This window comes from Emydura macquarii, unplaced genomic scaffold (genome assembly GCF_026122565.2).
Source record: "Emydura macquarii macquarii isolate MOO-44397 ecotype Brisbane River unplaced genomic scaffold, CSIRO-AGI_Emac_v2 contig_3113, whole genome shotgun sequence".
NCBI classification, from domain to species: domain Eukaryota; kingdom Metazoa; phylum Chordata; order Testudines; family Chelidae; genus Emydura; species Emydura macquarii.
In genome coordinates, this window is record NW_027133250.1 from 649813 (window position 1) to 670128 (window position 20316).

The 20316-nt window shown below is 51.1% G+C and overlaps 1 protein-coding gene across 1 annotated transcript in view; it reads right to left on the reverse strand.

Annotated features, from left to right (window-relative positions):
- Nucleotides 1-15222, reverse strand: part of HTR1D (5-hydroxytryptamine receptor 1D) — a 37867-nt gene extending 22645 nt beyond the window's left edge. The window contains exon 1 of the mRNA XM_067530782.1: nt 14655-15222. The gene's annotated coding sequence lies outside the window, so the exon portion shown is untranslated. The remainder of the gene's footprint in view (nt 1-14654) is intronic.
- Between the last annotated feature and the right edge of the window lie 5094 nt (nt 15223-20316).

The window sequence follows — 20316 nt, forward strand, 5'->3', positions numbered from 1 at the left end:
GCTTCACCTCCTCCTTACACTGGGCCTCTGGGCCTTCAGCACCCCTGCTTCACCCCGTGAGCTCCGTTCAGCGAGTCCAACTGAGACAGACCCTGATAGAAACTTGTCCATTCATCAGGATTAATGCACCTTGCCCAGGATTTGCAGTGACATTCACAGAGTGTCAGGTTTATTAGTCAACAGGACACAGCCTAGGAAGTTCTTAGGTCATCTCAGAGAACTGAAGGTCAAAAGGTAGCCCAGAGCCCAGCCAAACTGTAATGAACCCCCTTGTTCAAATTCTGTATGTCTCTCTGCCTGACCTCCTTAGTAAGATCTCAGGACAGAGCCCCGACTCCTTCCAGCAACCTCAGATATCGCCCCCTTAGGCCTCCCCAGACCTTTGTTCTCCAGCTAGGGAGAGATGGGGAAATCCATCTCCCTCTGGGGTGTTGGTTGCTAGGTGTCAATGTCCTGGTGATTGGATTTGCCCTTGTCTTCTCAGATGCTCCATTGATATGGGGACCTGGGGCTAGTCTACACTTAAAACTTACAGTGGCACAGCTGTACTGATGCAGCTGTGTTGCTGTAAGTGTGCTTGCATAGCTGTGTTATGTCAACGGGAGAGAGCTCTCCTGCCGATATAAAAAAAGCACCTAAATGAGGGGCGGTAGCTATGTCAGTGGGAGAGTGTCTCCTCCCAACATAGCGCTGTCCACACAAGTGCTTATGCTGGCAAAACTTATGTCACCTAGGGGGTGTTTTTTTCACACCCCGAGTGGCAAAAGTTTTGCCGGCATAAGTGCTAGTGTAGACAAGGTCCAAGGCCCAGAAAGGTAGGCGACATTCATACCTATGTCTCTTAGTTTGTCCTGAGAGCAAACAGTCCTTTTCCCCCTCACTGGGCAACAATGTAGCAAATGGGGGAAACTGAGGCACACATAGGCTTCATAAAAATATTCGAGAAAATTCCCAGTGTCACACCTGCACCAGTGCTGCTGGAGCCATCACCACTGCTCTTACCAAAGCCAAAACAGCTGTTGCAGGAGTCAGAGCCATGAACCACCACCTCTGCCACCAGTGCTAGAATCGAATGGAACCGCTAGGAAGAGAAGTGTGCTGGTTCCTGCTGCCCCATCTGAATTTCCCCATGTAGTGGAAAGGGAGGAGGAGCTGCTGAACAAAATGGAGTCAGCCATTGGCAGAGACACTGCTTTGGCGGCTCCCTCCCTGAGCAAGTTGAAATGTTGGCAGTGGGGACCACCAGACAGCACTCCATAATTCATTGTACGTGAAGTTATAAGATTTCTGTGTATGATGTTATTAACACATGTTCCAAACCCCATGGCCCTGCCCAAGCAGAAGTTGGCAAACAGGTCTGTCCTAAACAAAGGAATGTGTACTTGCCTTAATTTGCATTTAAGCAGTAAACAGAGTCATCAAGCAGGAAGGAAAAACAAAGAAAGCTCAAGCAGGTGAAAAAAAAATACCATCAGGGAACATCCTTCCACAAAACTCTTTACCTCCTAGTTCCCAACTAGGAAATGTTTTAAAGAAGAAGATTGAAACTATAAAAAGAAGGGACAAACATCCCAAGACACACCCTTCTCTCTCCCAAAGATAAAAAGCCTTTGGACTCCTGAGGTGGGAGATGTCTTGACCTGAAGAGTTTGGTCAGGAACCTTACTGCAAATGTGTGGTGAGAAATTGTGCTTGAATCTAATATAGTTTGTTAAGTTAGAAACTAGTAAGTGTTTTATCTTTATATTTCTTGTAACCATTTCTAATTTGTATGCCTCATTGCCTGTACTCACTTAAAATCTCTCTTTGTAGTTAATAAACTTGTTTTATTGTTTAATCTAAATTGAATTGTCTGTAATGATAATAAAATGGCACATTATTCCCTTAAAGGAATAACAGACTTAATATATTTGTACTGTCTAGCAGAAGGCTGGGCAGCACAGGACATACATTTCTGGGGGAAAATCCGGGCCTGGGAGTGTGTTGGAGTCACCCTGCAGTATAACCAAGGCTGGTGAAAGCCAGGCTGTGACTGGCAGGCTGCAGTTTCACATAGACACTTAGAGTGTGGCTTGCATGCTGGAAAGCTGTTTGTGAGTGGTCCAGGTGGGAGCTACTTCAACCAGGTATTGTAAGGCACCCAAGGTTGCAGGACAGGGGTGATACAGCCGCCCCACTGGTCTAAATTGTATCCCAGTATGCCCAGAGCTGCTCATTAACCCTTGATTCACTTGTGTGGGGCTTTATACACCCTATCACACAGCCTCCCTTCAGGCTAGGACCCAGGTGGCTGGATTTCCTCCACCCTCCTCCATCTCGACACTAAAAATCAGGATTTTTGAGTGCCTTTCCCAGGTGATGGAGTACCTGGAAGTCGTAGGGCTGCAGGAGAAGGAACCATCTCATGATCTGGGTGTTGGGTGTCCTTCGTGGAGTTTAGCCAACAGAAAGGGGCAGGTTTGTGATGAGTTGGAAGGGGTTACCTAGGAGGGGGTCCTCAGTCTCCTCTCAGCTCCATCTCAGTGGCTGGGCTTCAGCCCCCGGACAGGGGTGCCTGAAAGAGGAGTTGTTGGTTCAGCAACTTTTGGCCTCCCTGCCTAGCTTCGCCTTTGCAAAGGTTTGGTGGCCTACGTTCAGACACCTGGTCTTCGGTGTGAAAGAAGCTGGATCCTTGGCTGCCACATCGTTCTCCATGAGGGTTATGGCCTCCACTAGTGTCACAGGTCACTGGTGCCTCACCCTGGATGAACTGCTCCAGCAGGATAGCTTCTGCTACTTGCATCTCGCTTGCTTCTCAGGGTGCAGCCAGTGGCAGTTCTTTCAGGTGTTGTGTCACTACCGGAGTCAGGCTCCTGGTGAGTACTTTTCCTTCTTGACTCACTGGTGGATTGTGTCAGGGTTGATATCCATGTAGTCTAAAATGGCTGCTTTTACTTGAGATAATCCAGTGCCTCTATGGAATCCAGGCCTCTGTAGGCAGGTCCTGTCAAATATGAGGTGATGAGGCTGGCCCAGTGTTCCAGCGCCAGTGCAGCACCATGAACACCCTCTTCAAGGTGACCAAGAAGGCTTCTGGGTCATCCGTAGGGCCCATTTTTGTAAGCCTGACAGCCAGCCGGTGGGGGGAACGGGAGACATCACCTGTGGGTTCCGATGCTGCAGTGTGAGATGCCTTCTGGAGCTGCAGGAGCATCACCACCTGCTGAATTAGGCCTTGCTTCTGAGGCTGGGCTACCAGCTCTCGGAGTAGCTGCAGTGGCTGGTGGGCAGCTACCTGTCACAGCAGCTGACTCTGTGGGCTGCCTGCTGTCCTTGGCTCTCTCTCACCCACTGAAGCAACTTTTCCCAGTCCCTTGTCCCCCTTGGGCCGGTTTCATCGGTATGCTGGCCGTCCTCCTAACGGGACTGGGTCGATGCCTGCATTCTCCACCAGTTGTTGGGGGTTTGTGCCTGAGTCTGGCAGTATCGCCCAATGGCAACTGTCTGTGGCGAGCATCCATGGGGCTGGTGGTATGGGAACTCAAGCCCTCCCTGCTCCCCTGTGATCCAACGGAGGACCCTGTGACTGGCAGCTCGGATACGCAGCGTGGGGCAGACGCCCCCAAGCCTGTTCCCTGGGTCACTTCCTGCCCCTCACAACAGAGTCTGGACTCACAAAGGCAGTGAGGGTGGGGTTCTCCCTGGTAGTGATCCAGAGGCTCTTCTCCGCCAGTCTCCACAGGGCCCTTCGGCGGGTCGGCAGTGGGCTCTGGTTCAGGCAGTGCGGATGTCCTGCAGCCTTTCTGCAGGAGCTAAAAGTGTAGGACTGCGCCCTCACTCTGCCCACCCTGACTGACCTGGGCTGGTCCCTTTTGAGCTCTGCCTCCATTGTAAGCATGCCCTGCAGGTGTGGCTGGGCAGGGCCTTCTGGACCACAAGCTGCTCGTTAACCATTGGTTCTCTGGTGTGGGGATTACACACCCCATCACACACACCCCTTCGCTCCATTTTTTGCCCCTCCTCTAGTGGAAAAAAGGGGAGAGGGAAAGGGAGAAAAAGCGGGGGTGGGGAAACAAAACAAAGAAACTTCAAACGGAAAAATATTTGATTTGATTCTACTCAAATAACATCAAAATAAAACGTGTTAACTTGGACAAAAACAGAAAAATTCCCTGAAAAATTTAAAATAAAATGAAAATTGTTTCATTTCCTTCAGAATAATTCCCAGAAGGTAATCGCCATTTTTCAGCCAACTCTAATGATTAACCAAGATCTTATCTCTTAGGAGAGACACCTCTGATTCACCCACTTTCTAGATTCCTCTCTCATATCCCATGATTCACTTGTCTTTTGTGAGCCAGCGCCATTTTCAAACTGCTGTCAGTCGTCCAGGAGAGAACACAGCTGCGTGCTGAGATCCTGACAGTCATTAATATGCAGAGACTACTGCACTAGTACTTGTGGTCGCACAGCCAGATGACTTGGGCTTTGGAAGCCAGCCACCACAGAGCTGAGCTGATTTGGGCAGAGGAGAAAGAGGAGAGTGGAACTGATGATGATTGTGGATGATTTTTTCCAGACGCAGCTTCACCCAGGGAAGTGCCATTTCTGGCTTAGGAAACCAGCACTGGCTGGTGGGGAAGGATTGTGAGCATCCTGACCTGGGATGACCAGCCCTGGCAGCAGAACTTCAGGATGACAAGAGGCCACTTTCTCAGAGACCTGTGCAGAGTTCACCCAGGAGCGGCAGCGATGGAACATCTACATGAGAGCTGCCCTCAGAATGGAGAAACGTGGCCATTGCCTTCTGGAAGCTCGCCATCCCCAACTGATACCTGTCGAATCTACCAGTTGCTAAGCAACCATTTGGTAGATCAACTGCCCGGCTGCTGGGATGGAGCACTGTGCTGCTCTGAAGAGGGTGCTGATGCTCCAGGTTATAAAACTTGGCAATACACAGGAGACTGTTGATAGGTACTTCTCCATGGTGCTCCAAAGACTGATTGGTCACGGTGCCAGGCTCGCCAATATTAAGTAGGGTGGTCTGGAAAGGACCATGATGCTACGATCTTTCCAAACTCACACCTGTTTTATTTAATTAAGAGTGGAAATTTTGTGTCCAGGACTGCTGTGGACATTAATGGTGCTGGGATTCCCCATCATCACAGGAGAACAGCAAAACAAGGTCACTGGACTTCAGACAGGTGGATTTCAACGGACTCAGGGAAACAGCAGGCAAGATCCCATGGTAAGATCAGTTAGGAAGAAAAGGAGTCGGCGGGGCTGGCAGTTCCTAAAGGATTTAGTTCTGGAGCCAGAGATTTGTGCTTTAGTTGTCTAAATGGTCAAAAAGAAAGTTGAGGTTTGCAGAAAAACCTCAAAAGGGGTTTAAAAATTCAAAGATTGCTGGATTGACTGTTTGGTAATTAAAAAGCGTGGTGGCAGTCAGGACGTTTTGTAACATTTCAAATAGGGATTCGTTTTCAGGACAGGGTTTTAAATAAGGGTTAGCAATAAGAAAAATCCAGCAAGTGACAGTTAATGGCAGTTGGAAGGGGGAGTCCCTCCTCCTAATGTCACCCCTCCCCTACCCACTTTCACATACAAACTCCTTCTTCACACCTAGCCCTCCCCTGCCTGACACTACCCGCAACACCTAGCCACTTGCTGGCTCGCAGAGAGCTGCACCTCCGTAGAGGACAACGAACAAGAAGAAAGACCTTTGCAGAGGCTTGAAAACATCTATGCAGCGGGGAGCGTCACTGGAGAAAAGTTGTGCCTAAAGGCAGTGGTGTACCGGGGGGAGGACCAGGCCCCCGGTGCTGGCCTGCGGGGGGCGCCAGGCCAGCCCTTCATGACACGCAAGAGTCGGGGGTGCAGGAGGCTCTGAGGAAGCGGTGGGTAAATGCAGGGAGGCGCTGGCCCTTCACGACGGGCGGAGGGTGCAGGAGGCTGAGGGGCGGCTGGTCCCACTTCTGCTCCTGTGCCCCCTGCCCTCCGCCCATCATGAAAGGCCGGCCCGGCCTCCCTCAGGCTGGGGGGTGAGGCCGCCCCCCATCCAAGCAGACAGCGGGCTGCAGGGCTGAAGCAGCGGGTAAGTGGGAAGGAGGGGGGTGTGGCGCCCTTTGCAAGGGGTGGGGGGCACAAGAGGCTCTGCACCCCTCAGCGTCTCCCCCAGCACGTCTTGACAGGCCGGCCCAGCCCCTCCCCAGGTCTGGGGGGGGGGTGCAAATGTAGGCTTGGTCCCCAGGCTCTGGAGACCCTCCATACACCACTGCCTAAGGCTTTAGACAGCCGGGCTAACTGAGTTCCCACTCTGTGACTAAGCCAAGGTAATCCCTCCGTCAGGAAGTCACACGGGCACCTCTGGGTTACAGACAACCGGGCTCACTGATTCCCCGCTCTGGGTCTGAGCCTGAGGTAACTCTCGGTAGGTTTTGGACAGAGCAGAAGGACCTTCCCTGACGAACAGAGGGATGTTTTTAAGGTTGTGTAAGTAAAGGTTACCTGAGTCTACATGTCAATAAAGTTGGATGCTTGTAGTCTGAGTGAGATTCTCCCTCTCTACCCATCCAGCAACCGCCTGGCTAACGCTTGCTGGATGATAGATGTTTATGGTTTATACTGAGTGTTTTAGAATAATAGTGTCAAGTGTTATAGTATTAAGTACTATAGTGTGAAATGATCTAGTGTTACGAACATTGAGTATATTGTTCGATGATTACAAGTCATGCTTGATTTCCATCCCTTTCTACTTAACGTAACATTCACTTCTAAATACACTTGGTATCTGTTTTCGAAGTATCACAGCTTGTGTGTTCTATCTCGATCGGAGGCTGTATCCGTGTCCTTTCAAGGGAAGGTTGTCTCCCTGGAAATTCTAATAGAGCGGTCTATCACACCAGGCGTTTGAGGGGTAATCCTGTACTCTAAAAATTCTCCCGATAACAACAAATTGGCTTCCCAAAAATCTTCTAGTAACAATACTAGAGGCTCAACAGCCAGCTATTCTGATGCAGAGAAAAGATAAGAAAAGCCACAGAAGGGCACAAGGAGCTTTTTAGCTATCAAAAAACCAAACGGGATCAGGGCCCAAGCCTAATTTTTTCAGGCCCAGTACGAACTTGTAACACGGGCCCCCTCCCACACACATACCACAGTCCCTCATCCCATACAATCAATCTCATGAGCCATGGAAAATGTTTTCCTCATGATAATGGGGGTTGTAGCCTGGGCTGGGCCCCCCAGGGCCTCCAGGACCTGGTATAGTGTACCCTTCCCCCCATGTGGGGGCCCTGAACAAGATACATATAGGGAATGGAAGGAGGGCATGTCACCGAGAAGTATACATGGGACTAGTACGAGCGTGCAGGGACAAAATCAGGAAAGCCACGGCCAGGAATGAGTTACAGCTGGCAAGAAGTGTTAGCCATAACAGCAAGGGGTTCTTCAAACATATCAGACAAAAAAGAAAGACCAAGGACGCTGTGGGTCTGCTGCTCAATGGAGGTGAGCTGGTAACGGAAGATGATAGGAAAGCACAGCTACTCAATGCCTACTTCGCTTCAGTCTTCTCACAAAAAATAACATGTGACCAGATGATTAGTGAAGTTACCACAGGCAATAAAAAGGAAGGACTGCAGATTGGGATAAGTAAAGGACACATCAGAGATCTTCTGACCAATCTGAATGAATTCAGATCAGGAGGCCAGATGCTATTCACACCAGGGCATTACAGGAATTAGCTGAAGAAATCTTGGAGTTACTGGCAATAATATTTGCAAATTCATGGATAACAGGAGAGGTCCCAGGAGACTGGAGAAGGATAAGACTGTGACCATCTTTAAAAAGGGGAAAAAAGAGGAGCGGGGAATTACAGACCAGTCAGCCTGATACCTGGGAAGTTACTTGAGCAATGTATAAAACATTCAGTTTCTGAATACCTAGAAGATGAAGGGGTGATCATTAGCAGACAGCATGGATTTATTAAGAACAAATCATGCCAATGCAGCTTGATTTCTTCTTTGACAAGGTAATTGGTTTGGTGGATGGGGGAATGCAGTGGATATAATATACCTGAACTTTAGTAAGGCTTTTGACACAGTCCAACATGACATTCTAATAAATAAGCTGGAGAAATGCAGGCTCGGCAGACTTACCATGAAGTGGATACATAATTGATTAAATAACCGCAATCAAAGAGTAACTATTAATGGAATGATGTCAGATTGGTGGGAGGTCTCAAATGGGGTTCCACAGGGATCTGTTCTGGGTCCAATGTTGTTTAATATCTTTATCAATGACCTGGATGTAGGAATAGAGAGCATACTGATCGAGTTTGCAGATGACACAAAGCTGGGGGAGGTTGCAAACACTTTGGAAGATAGAGTGAAAATTCAGAAGGATCTTGATAAACTGGAGAACTGGGCTATAGACAACAAAATGAAATTCAACAAAGACAAATATAAGGTGCTACACTTAGGGAAGAAAAAACAAATGCACAAATACAGAGTGGGAGAAAACTGGCTTGGCAGCAGCCCTGCTGAGAAGGATCTGGGAGTTGTGGTGGATCACAACCTCAACATGGATCAGCAATGCGATGCTGTTGCAAAAAAAGGCAAATGCAATGTTAGGTTGCACTAACAGAGGCATAAGATGCAAGTCATGGGAGGTGAAAGTAGCACTCTATTCGGCACTGGTTAGGCCTCAGCTGGAGTACTGTGTCCAACACTGGTCACCAAGGTATAGAAAGGATGTGGAGAAACTGGAAAGGATCCAGCGACGAGCAACAAAGAAGATCAAAGGGATGGAATGGAAGTCCTATGAGCAAAGGCTGAAGGAACTGGGTATGTCTAGTTTGGGAAAAAGAAGATTAAGGGGGAACATGATAGCGATCTTCAAATACTTGAAAGGCTGCCATAAAAAAGATGGAGAAAAGTTGTTCTCTATTGCCACAGAGGCCGGACAAGAGGCAGTGGGTTCAAACTACAGCACAGCAGCTTTAGTTTAAATCTCAGGAAAAATTTTCTAATCGTAAGAACTGTAGGACAATTGAACAAACTGCCCAGGGAGGTTGTGCAAGCTTCTTCACTGAAGGTTTTCAAAAGGAGGCTGGCTAGCCATCTGACTTGGATGGTGAAAGCATAACAAATCCTGCATGTTGGCAAGGGGTTAGACTAGATGACCTCTGCGTCCCTTCTAACCCTGTGATTCTATGAGACCCAGCTTTCCTGGCTTACGAGGCTTTTACTGGGCACTTGGACAGGAGACAGGAGCTGTTCAACTCCACCCTGCGTAGCTGCAAAATGACAGTGGAGTGTGCATTTGGAAGGCTGAAAGGGAGATGGCATTGTCTCAGGATGAGGCAGAAGGCTTCTGTGCAGAATCTGAATCATGTGATCACTGCTTGCTGTGTTTTGCACAACAGCAGGGAGAGAGCCTCACCAATGGCTGGGAGCAGAGGTGCAGAGACTTTCAGAATGCTACGAACAGTCGGAGATGCTGAACATATACAGCACAAACGTAAACACAGTGGAACATAGACCACAGTATGAAACAGTGCAAGCTTTATGGACCATATCAGGACCAATGCCTAAGGTACAGAGTGCACGTGTTTGTGCTCCTCTCGTCACAAGCGTGTGCAAGTGCAGAGTTTCTGCATGTTGCCCCTTGCCTTGGCCAGCGCAGAAACCATCAGCTGTAGTTGCAGGAGTGAAGGTGGGCTGAACAAGTGAAGGGGTTCACTGTGCTCATCGTCTTGGGTGGTGGAGTGGGAAGGGATGTGCCTGTGGCTGGAACTTGTGCTGCTGCTACCAGTACGTGTTGTTCCCCATGGGCTACAGGACATGGCTAGGTTGGGGAGCTGGGCAGGAACTTTACACCAGAATGTTTTTCAACAGGACTGTGCTTCTGCATCAACCCCAGCACCTATTTCTGCATGTCTCTGTCCTCTTCAGTGCTGTCCTATGTCAATTTTCTCTCATTCTGCAAAGAGATCTTCCCTCCACACAGCTGTCTTCTTATTCCTCTTCTGGGATGCAGCTACAAGGTCCCACACGTGTCATCTTTTCTCTTCCTTTTCTTGACCTGGAGATTAGCCAGGCATTGTGGGGTTGATGATACTCCTGTCCAGGGGCTGGGAGAGCACAGATGCCAGGTGTAGGAGCCAGGAGAGCAGAGATACAGAACAAGGAGTTATTTTATTGGTTCAGGTCTCCATGGCAGAAATGATAAAATATTGCATTTTTCTCAATTTGGAACACCACTAGTCCCTTCCCAGTTCGGGATGAGCTTGGAGATGGTGAGGAGGTGGAGGTTTTCCACCTTACTACTCCTTTGCACAGGGACACGGTACCAGTCCTGGATTGGGGATAGGCTTAGGGTTGGTGCTTGGTGGGGGGAGGGGGGTAGAAGGGGGCAGGTTATTAATTGCATGTGCACCTCTGCTGACTGTCCTTTCTTGGAGACTAGTACTCTGAGGTGCATCACTAAGATGCACAGAAGGGTCATGTTCAAAAAAGGTGATGGGAAACCAGAAAGATACGCAGTGATGCTGCAGCAGCTCTGGAAGGATCATTCTGGAGAGTAACCTCCTCTATCCAGGCAGCCCTGAAAAGGCTGCTTTGCCTTGCAGTGTCTGTGCCAAAAGAGAGCACCTTCCTTCCTCTGCTAGCACATCTGCAGATCAGCACAAAGTGCTCTGCAAAACAAGCAAACTTCTGCGGTGACTGTTCGGAACCGAAGGGGTTAACAATGCAGAGTCGGCGACAAAATATTGAGCGCCTCATAAGCTCTGTGCATTTTGAAACATCTCACTTTGGAAAATGGTTAACAGGAAACGTTAAGGCAGCTGAAAGCTCAGGGCATTGCTAAAATGTGAAGAAGTAAAGTACTTCTGAGATTGTATTTTCTCTTTTTGTATCTGCCTTTTGAATAAACATGCGTGCATTGCAATGGGATTGATTTCTGACTCCCATGGCGCTGCCAGCTTGAGTTTGTGTATGTGTGTGGGGGGAATGGTGATTGATTGGGAGGGAGAGGGAATGGTTTGATATTTCAGAGAAATAAACACGGTACAGCTCAAATCCTACCATCACAGATGCTACTTTAAGCACATGGAGGGTAGCGGTTGTCTGGGAGGGGGAGGGGACATTAAGCAGGATGAGAAAGGGAGCTCAGGGGCGTCGGTGTGACCAATGGATTTGGGATTTGATATTTCAGAGAAATCAGTGCTGTAGCGCTTAAATCCTCTGGCAGAGATGCCATTTTGAGCATGTGCGTGTCAGGATGGAGGCGAGGGGGTGATAAAAGCCAGTATGGCTCTGAGTGCACATCTGCCCCAAAAGACAGTGGCCATCGGGTTCCCAGAGGAGAGGTTGTTTAAGATCCTGCATGGTTGTATTCTAACACAGCACATAGTATTTGCTGGCAGATCTCCCCTCCCCAACACTGTCAGGCTGGGTATCTGCCTGGGTCTGGGCTGCCATCTTCAACACAGTCCTTTCCTTGGGGTCTGCCTCAGTCCCTTGTGTGGGGAAGATATCCTGGCTTTCCTCGTCAGGGTCCTGGGTGGATCCAGGTTTCTTGGTGTCATCAGTGCTGTCAACAGAATCCTGGGGTTTGGTGGTGGCCTCCATGGCAAAACTCCAGTCCGGTTTGTGCTGCGTGACAGGGGGGCCGGGTGCTGGGAATGTGGCTGGAGGGTCTGGTGCTGTCCTTGTTTCTATAATTCCTGCACAGCTCCTTTCCTTCTTGTGACACTGGAACTTGTCCTCAGAGCAGCCATGTTCCCTTCACTAGGTGCTCGTGCATCTTGGCACTCTGGTGGCTGCTGTTAAGGCAGAACTGGTCCATCTCCTATCCCAGCTCTCAGGGAAATACAAGGTTTCTGCATGGCCTGGCTGCTGTAATGGTGAGACGGGCATGTGACTCTGGAGTGTGATATTGCACACCTGGCTTGGGCCAGTATTTAAATGCGGAGGGGATATCCAGTCCCCAGGACCCCAGTGCAGCGGCAGGCACACAGGTGAACAGACAGATCCAGCCAGGCGTGAAGCAGCGCAGTGTGGGAGAACAAGGGGAGGACTGCTAGAGGCAGAAAAATTCATCTGAAATGAACCTTCTTCTGGACAAACTCCTCGCAAGATGGACTTAATCCATGCTCAAAGTGGGTTAGCCAAGTCGCAGAAAGTCACCAGATAGTTTGAGAAAAGTTTTGTATTGTGTGGCCATGGGGCATTTTGAACCATAAAACCAGATGTTAATGTGACAAAACGTCCCCCTGCAGAGCAGCTCTTCGGCACTTCGTCTAATTGTCATTGAAAGTCAAAGGGGCTTATGAGTCTACATCACTTATGGGCTTTTAAAACTGTTACCCAGTAACCAAGGAGGATGTGACTATCATAAGCAATGGCTCCTGTGTGCTCCACTCTCAAACAATCCTTCCTCCGCTGTGCTGCGTGAATGCCCCATAGAGAGCCCCTGTTCAAAAGTGAGCAAGAGGCAGGCACTCGATCTTGGCCAATGGTAGCCAGTAGGCGGCAGCGTAGGCTTAGATTTGCATTTTGGAGCACTTTAAAATAAAATAGAAAATCATCAGGAAAGCAGAGCTTCAACGTGTGAAGAGGAACGGTCCTTGCTCTGTGAATGCTGCAGAAACCTCACTGCCCTGAGATCTGCATCAGGGCCCGATGGGTCCCATCTGACGCCAGGAATAAACAAAATACTACAGGTGACATTTGCAGGATGGGAGTAGGAGGCTGTTGCCTGCAAAGCAGCGACTCTGAATGGGATGGAGGGGTCAGGATGGAGAGCAGCTGACCAGGAGCTCCCAGGGCGGTGCCAGGGCTAAGGACGAACATGGTTCTTGGAGGCACATTAATGAGGGGATGTCATTTAGGAGTAGGGAAGTGATACTACCTCTGGATGCAGCATTGCTGAGACCAGTGCGGAGCAGTGTGTCTGGCTCCGGCGAGCAGATTTCAAAGCACATCTATCTATTTAGTTTAGTGAAGAGAAGGTTAAGAGGCAACTTAGATTATAGGGTTTGTTAATTTAGCAGACAAAAGCAAACAAGATCCAGGAGCTGGAAGCTGAAGTCAGCAAAGTTCAAACTGGAAATACCATGCACATTTTTAACAGGGAGGGTAACTAACAGAGATGGCTGGAAAACAGCAGTTCCCTCTTACAAAAGATGTAGCGTTTCTAACTTTGTTTTTGTACCAGTGCAGAACAAAACCGAGACCTCTGGAAAACATTTTTTCAGGGCAAAAACAAAGAGAGAGAGACAGAAACTGACTCACCTTCAAAAGATAGGCTGGTAATTATGGCAAGGCACTCACCTTGGCTGTGGAAGACCCAGTTTGAAGTCCTTGCTCTTCCTGCTTCAGAGCACATCCCCAGGTGAGTGTCCTATTCACCAGGCTACGGTGTCAGTCCCTCTTTTTGCCTCAGGGATTATTAACTTATTGATACAATGGGATCAGCTCCAGCTCCCACATAAGAGACTAAGAGAAAGACTGACTAGAGCCAGCTGAGCCCTAGACTCTTTAGATTCAGAGACTTTAAGATCAGAAAGGATCATCTAGTCTAACCTCCTGCACATCACAGGCCACAGCACCTCACCCACCCACTCCTGTAACAGACCCTGAACCTCTGGCTGAGTTCCTGACATCCTCACATCATGATTTAAAGACCAAGTTGCAGAGATTTACTAGTTTAAACCAGCAAGTGACCTGTGCCCCACAATGCAGAGGAAGACAAAAACCAGCAGGGTGTCTGCCAATTTGACCTGGAGGAAAACTCCTTCCTGACCCCAAATATGGAGATCACTTAGACCCTGAGCATGTGGACAAGACCCAGCAGCCAAACACCTGGGAAAGAATTCTCTGTAGTAACTCAGAGCCCGCCCCATCTAGTGTCACATCACCGGCTCTTGGAGAGATTTGCTGCTAGCCGTCGCAGACAGACTACCGGCCATTGTAGACAGTCCCCTCCTTCCTGGCTCTTCTGGTGTGGGTGGCAATCTCCCTCTGACTAACCCTTAGAAACCCTCCTGGCAGCACCGCTGAAACCAAGACACTTCCATGAAACACTTGGGTGTTGTCAAAACAGGGTTTTTGATGGAAAAAAGTTTTGTTGACCAATTTTTGACCAGTTCCAGTGATTTTAACACTGGGAAAAGATTACCAAGGGAGGGGGTAAAATATCTGTCACTGGGGGCTTTAACTCCAGGTTGATGTCTTCTAAACGATCTGCTCTAGCCCCAAGGTCAGTCTCCTGATCAGAAAAGTCTCCTGGGACCTTAATATCTCCATAGGCTTTTCCTGAGAGGGGGGAGCTAGGATCCCATCTGCCCTACATTCCTCTCAGACATTCACAGCCGCCTTCGGAGAACAGCCACGCCCTGGGCCTGCGGCCAGACACGTGCTGTGCCGTCCTGGAGACAGGCTGCTCCTGGGGGTGGGGAGCGTCACCGGCCTCCCCTGACAAACGCCAGCACGCTGCAGAGTCGAGGCCACATGCAAACAATGCCCGGCAGCCCCAGCCCCGCCCGGTCTGTGCCTCCCGCCAGCTGCTCGGGGGCAAAGGCACCGCGCCCATCGCCTCGCCTGCCCCGCTGCCCGCAGTCCCTGCCCGAGGCTGGCGCCCTTCGGGACTGAGCAGCGAGCACTTACCTGCGCCGGTCCCCGCCGCGCCCCAGCTGCCCGTCCTCTCCTGCCGCCGCCGCCCGGGAGCGGGCTGGGTCCTGCGAGCTGCGCCGGGGCCGGGGCAGGGGCCGCCAGGCGGGGAGCGGACGCTTCGCGGCCCCCCTCCCCGCTCCGGCGTGCGGGACGCTCCGCGGGTCCTGCCCAGCCAGCCGGTACCTGCGGCCTCCCGGCGCCCCGCGCCAGCCCCTGCGAAGGTCGGGCGCCAGCCGGGCTCCGGGCGTCTTTGGGAGGGTCTCGGGACCCCCCCGGGCTCTGCTCCGTGACTCCGGCCCTGCCCAGCCCCTGGCCCGGCGGCCCCTCCCGGGGGACAGCGGCGGCGCGACGCCCGTGCCTGCGGCCCGGCCCGGCCCGGCCGGCGGAGCTGTGCCAGGAGCGGCGCGCTGCGCTGCGCTGGGGGGACGCTGCTGCGCGCTGGCCGGGCGGGTGGCTCCGCCGATGTGCCGCGCTCCTCTGGGTCTGCGCTCCTCGCGGCTGGGTCCAGCTGCTGCCTGGGGAGAGGCGAGCCCTGCCCCCGGACCGGACCGGAGCGGAGCGGAGCGGAGCGGACCCGACCCTCTGCCCCAGCGCTGGGTGGAGAACGAGCCCAGCCGCCCCCACTGCGCCCAACTCCGGCGCCCGAGGCGGCGGCCCGGCTCAGCAGCGCAGCGCAGCGCAGCGCAGCCCGGCGCCTGCAGCTAGTTTCTGCTCCGCCGGTCTGGCCCCCCCGCGAGTCCCGGCGCCTGAAGCCCGGCCCGCCAGGCGGCCCCGCGCTATGTGCAGCGCTTCCTCTCAGCCCCACGGGGGCCACAAACCCCGGGGTAAGGTGGGATCCAGCGACCCTGGCTGGGGGCCAGGAGAAGCGGCATCGCGCTGGGTTAGGCAGCGAACGGGGGCGGGCATGTGAGCTGGTCTCAGGAGCACACTGGGGTGCATGACAGATTTTTCCCTTTCTTGTACCGAGCCCGGATATGTTTCCTGGAGTAGCAGGAACAAGGCCTGGACTCCATTTGGATGGGGCAGTTCTGGGTTGGCGGACAACATTTGGCGGGATCCAGATGTTGGGTCCTAGTCTTTGCAGCAGCCTTGGACAGCGGGTCTGGATTCCTAAGGCAGGAACTAACAAGGTCCGAGTGGGAGTCAGCCCGCACTGGAGCAAGGCGGAGTAAGAGCTGCTGCCGGCACTCACTGGTTTTTCCCTGAGCGACATAAATTATACTGACAGGCCTGGTAGCGCAGACAGCCCAGTGTGCTGTATCCTGCAGCTGTGCCGCTGTAGGTGTGATCCAGCAGGGGAGAGAGCTCTCCAACTCACTAGCTACCCCTGCTCCTTTAGGTGCTTTCACCAGGTCCCTGGGAGAGTGTCTCCCACTGACACACTGCTGTTCACACTTACGTTTTTCCACACCCCGAGTAACACAAGTAAGTGCTCGTGTGGATAAGGCCTAATTCTTCTGTCCAAGTAGTGCTGGGTTCGGTTGGTTTAGCTGTGTGGCTGCGGTTTTTCACACCCCTGAGAGACCAGGGCTATCCTGATGTAAATTCCTAGTGTAGACCAGGCCTGGTACAACAGAGCCACGCCTTATCCACTTTGCAATGTGATCTTTCTCGAAAGACATGAGGGTGGGGAGTGTCACTGCCTGGTTCACTGTGGCTCTGTGTCACCATCTGGCAGCTAGAGCACGGACAGAGGTTCTCGGCTCTGCTGTAGTTTTCAGGCTAAAAGCTTTGGCCCAAGTGCTAGAGCTTCCGATTTTTCTATCCAAGGGCTCCAGGTTCCGTCCCTACCCAGAGGTGCTGCTGTGCTTGGATTTGTTGTCTGTAACTACCAGGCACAACCTACTCTCAAAGCCAGGAAGGAAAGCCAAGAACCCTGAGGCACAACGTTTTGGATCTTGTGCAATATTTGGTGCTTTTCTTAAATCCCCAGCTTCTGGAGTCACGTGGTTACATGAGAATCTCAGTTTTCATTTTCAAACATGTTTTTTTAAATCATTTTTAAATCAATCTGATTTTTGCACACTTGAGGCTGGTGACACTGAGCCAGTCCCTGCTTCAGAGAGCTGGGGTTTTAAATAGACAAGACAGACAGACGGTAGTGGTGGGGAATCACAGGTGAGGTGGCCTAGGCTGCCAGCATGGATGATAATAGGGCCCGGAATAGAACCACGCCTGCTCATGCCTAGCCATATCCTTTAGGCAATACTGCCGCTCACAGGGGGCAGGGTGAGACATCGTTCTCCAGGTAGGCAGTGGAATTTGGAGGCTTGGAGTCAAAAACTGTCCAGACTCTTGCCCCTCGCCTTGTCTCTGTCTCAGCTTGGATGTTGATTCCTGTCATGACCCTGGGAGGGCGAAGAGTCTGCCTCCTTGAACCCAGCTGCCTTTGTGCTCTCATGTCACAGAGTTCCTTTGAGGGGAATGAGGGTCTGAAACTGAAAAGCAAAGCAGATTCTGCCTGAATCACAGAGCCGGGCTCCCCTTCTGGGCAGCCCTGAGATTGGAGTTCACTCACCAATGAAAAGGGACACCGTGGGGGTTTCACACCAGGGGCCACAAAAAATGCCATGCAAAAAATGCACCCTAACGCTCCATCTCGCCTCCAACCTATGGAAGACTCATCGTCAGGGTGAATCATTTCCAATTCAGAGACCATCTTAACTGCTTAGAGACGGCAAGAGGGAGATAGTGTATCAGGCAATAGCTTTGCTTTGAACGTGTAGGAGCGTTTGCATCTTCGCTTATTTTCTTTCCAAACAAAGTGGGTGTGACTGTGGGTGAAAATGCATTTGATGTAATATAAACAGAGTGAAGCTTTTAAGTCTCCTACTTAAAATCCATCTCTTAGGCCATGTCTACACTGCCGAGTGAAGTTGACTTACTTTAAGTCGACTTTCAGCAGCTGATTTTTAGAAGTTGCAGAAGCGTGTATACACTACACTGTTTGCGCAGGTCTCCTGCGTTTACACTGAGCACTCTTAATTCGAATTGCAAAGCAGTGCAATGTGGGTAGCTATCCTACAGTGCAACTAGCAGGGTGGCTGTTGGGATGAGTGTAATCGTCCCATGATGCAATGCTGCTTTCCCCTCCCTTCTTCCCTTACCCCCCGCCTCCCCCAAACAAACAGGAAAAGTATTTTCGCGCCATTGCTGCAGAGACATGGAGCCAGCTCAACTCTGCACTGTTATTGTGAGCGTCACAAATACGTCATGGCTTATCGAGTATTTTCGAAGTAGAGCAAGAAGCTGACGCACACACAACAGCGATGTCACCGAGGCTGCCCTGCTACAAGCCATGGAGCAGAACAATTCCCGATTGCTGCAGACTGTAACGAATCATCTGCAGTCCATGGAGCGCTGGTTCTGATGCAGGGAAATAGCACAGACTGGTGGGACCGCAATGTTATGCAACGTTATGCAGCTGTGGGATGATGACCAGTGGCTGCAAAACTTTCGTATGCAAAAGGCAACTTTCCTGGAAGCTGGCAACCCCCGACTGTTACCGCTCGGTTGGGAATCAATTCGGAGTTGGTAAATCTACAGTGGGCACGGCCGTGATTCAAGTATGCAGGGCCACCAATAGACTTCTGCTTCGAAGGATAATGACTTTGGGAAACGTGCAGGACATAGTGGAGGGGTTTGCCGCAATGGGGTACCCAAACTGTGGGGCGGCCATTGATGGGACGCACATCCCTATGTTAGCGCCTGCCCACCTAGCAACCGAGTACATAAACTGCAAGGGGTACTTTTCCATGGTCCTGCAGGGGCTTGTGGATCACAGGGGCCGTTTCACTGACATCTATGTGGGGTGGTCTGGGTAGGTGCATGACGCTCGTATATTTTGTAACTCGGGGCTGTTCTCTAATATGCAGGCAGGCACTTTTTTCCCAGACCAAAAAATTCAAATTGGGGGTGTGGAAATGCCCATAGTGATCCTGGGGGATCCTGCTTACCCCTTGCTCCCTTGGCTAATGAAGCCCTACACCAGACACCTTGACAATGACAAGGAGTGTTTTAATAAGAGGTTAAGCAGTTGCGGAATGGTTGTAGAATGTGCCTTTGGGTGTGTAAAGGATAGATGGAGGAGTCTGCTCACTAGGCTGTACATGACTGAGAAGAACCTCCCTTCGGTGATATCTGCGTGCTGTGTTCTTCATAATGTGTGTGAAGTGAAGGGGGAGAGGTTCCCCCAGGGTTGGGCTGGGGAGGCAGAAAGACTGGCTGCCAGTTATGAACAGCCAGATGCCAGCCCTACGCTGAGAGTTAACAGTGGAGCGCTTTGCATTAGGGACGCTTTGAAAATGAGGTTCTGCAATGAGAAGCAGGACTGATTTTTGTTCCTGGTTGTTGTTTGCCTTTGCTGAACCCACCCCCATCAATATCTGTACCCTCCAAATCCCTCCAGAATAAGATATGATTTAATAAAGAAACATGTAGAAATGATGCAAACTTTATTTCTGAACATTAAAGTCATGGGGGAAGGCGGGGAGTGTCCATTCACTGTCTCCAGGGGTAGGGTGGTAGCTTGCTGTCAGCATGGCCACCGCTGCTTTCTGCTCGCCTCCACCGGTGTGGAGTGAGCATGTACTGCAGCTTGGCCAGCTCGGTCGAGGAGTGTTATGGAGGGGCTGCAGCGGGACTTTGTCCTTCCTCCGCTCCTCCTGAAGCTCCACAAGTTGCCGCAGCATGTCTGCCTGGTCCTCCATGATTCGCAGCATCTCCTGCGTGGTGCTGCGATCATGCTCCTGATTTGCTCTGCGACTCTCCCTGTCCATGTCCATATCCTGGGACGAGGTCAGCCGCCACGCTCTGTGCTCTGTCTCTGTGGCCGCTGAGGTGTTCATGAGCTCGCCAAACACGTCGTCTCTTGTTTTTTTGTTTTTTCCTCTTTCTAATCTGCGATAGTCTTTCCGCAGCATTCCTTGAGGGTGGGGCCAAGGCTGAGGTGTCTATAGAATGAAAGAAATATAACAAGGCAGCCAGGGTTAGCATAGTGAAGAAAATGATACAGCTGCAACAGTGTAGAGAATAATCCCCAATCCCCATACAGTGCACAGGGCAAACAGAGCCTCTTTCCATTCCTGGCGTCCCAGAAGGGTCTGCTCGCTGTGCCCTTACAGAGAGGATCTGAGGACAGCATGGTGCGGGGGGAGGGAGTCTCTGCAGGTATTTTAAACCCTTACAGAGAGGAACTGCGGAGAGTGTTGGGGGGGCAGGAAGTCTCTGCAGGTATTTTAAACATGCACGGTGTGCCCTTACAGAGAGGCACTGCGGACAGCTGCGTGGGAGGGGAAGTCTCTGCTTAAAACACAGATTTGCTGGATGCAGTGGGGTACCAGCAGGGTTCCGCCATGATGCAGGGTTCCTTGACTGCAGCGAAGTATCCTACCGTGCAGGGAGGAAGAAGGCAGCCCTCCCCTGAAAACTTTTGCGATGGATAACAGATGACATACATGACCGTTTCCTTGAGATATCAAATGATGATAAACGTAGCATTTCTCATCACATAAATAAATTGTTCCCTGGGTAACCCCCCAGTACAGTCATCGAAACGCCTGAAATCCCCTTCGTGCCCCCCCCACCCAGTGTAAAAGGACAGAACTGCTAAGTAGAAAAAAACCTCACCAGATGTGCCTTTCACGGGATCATTAGT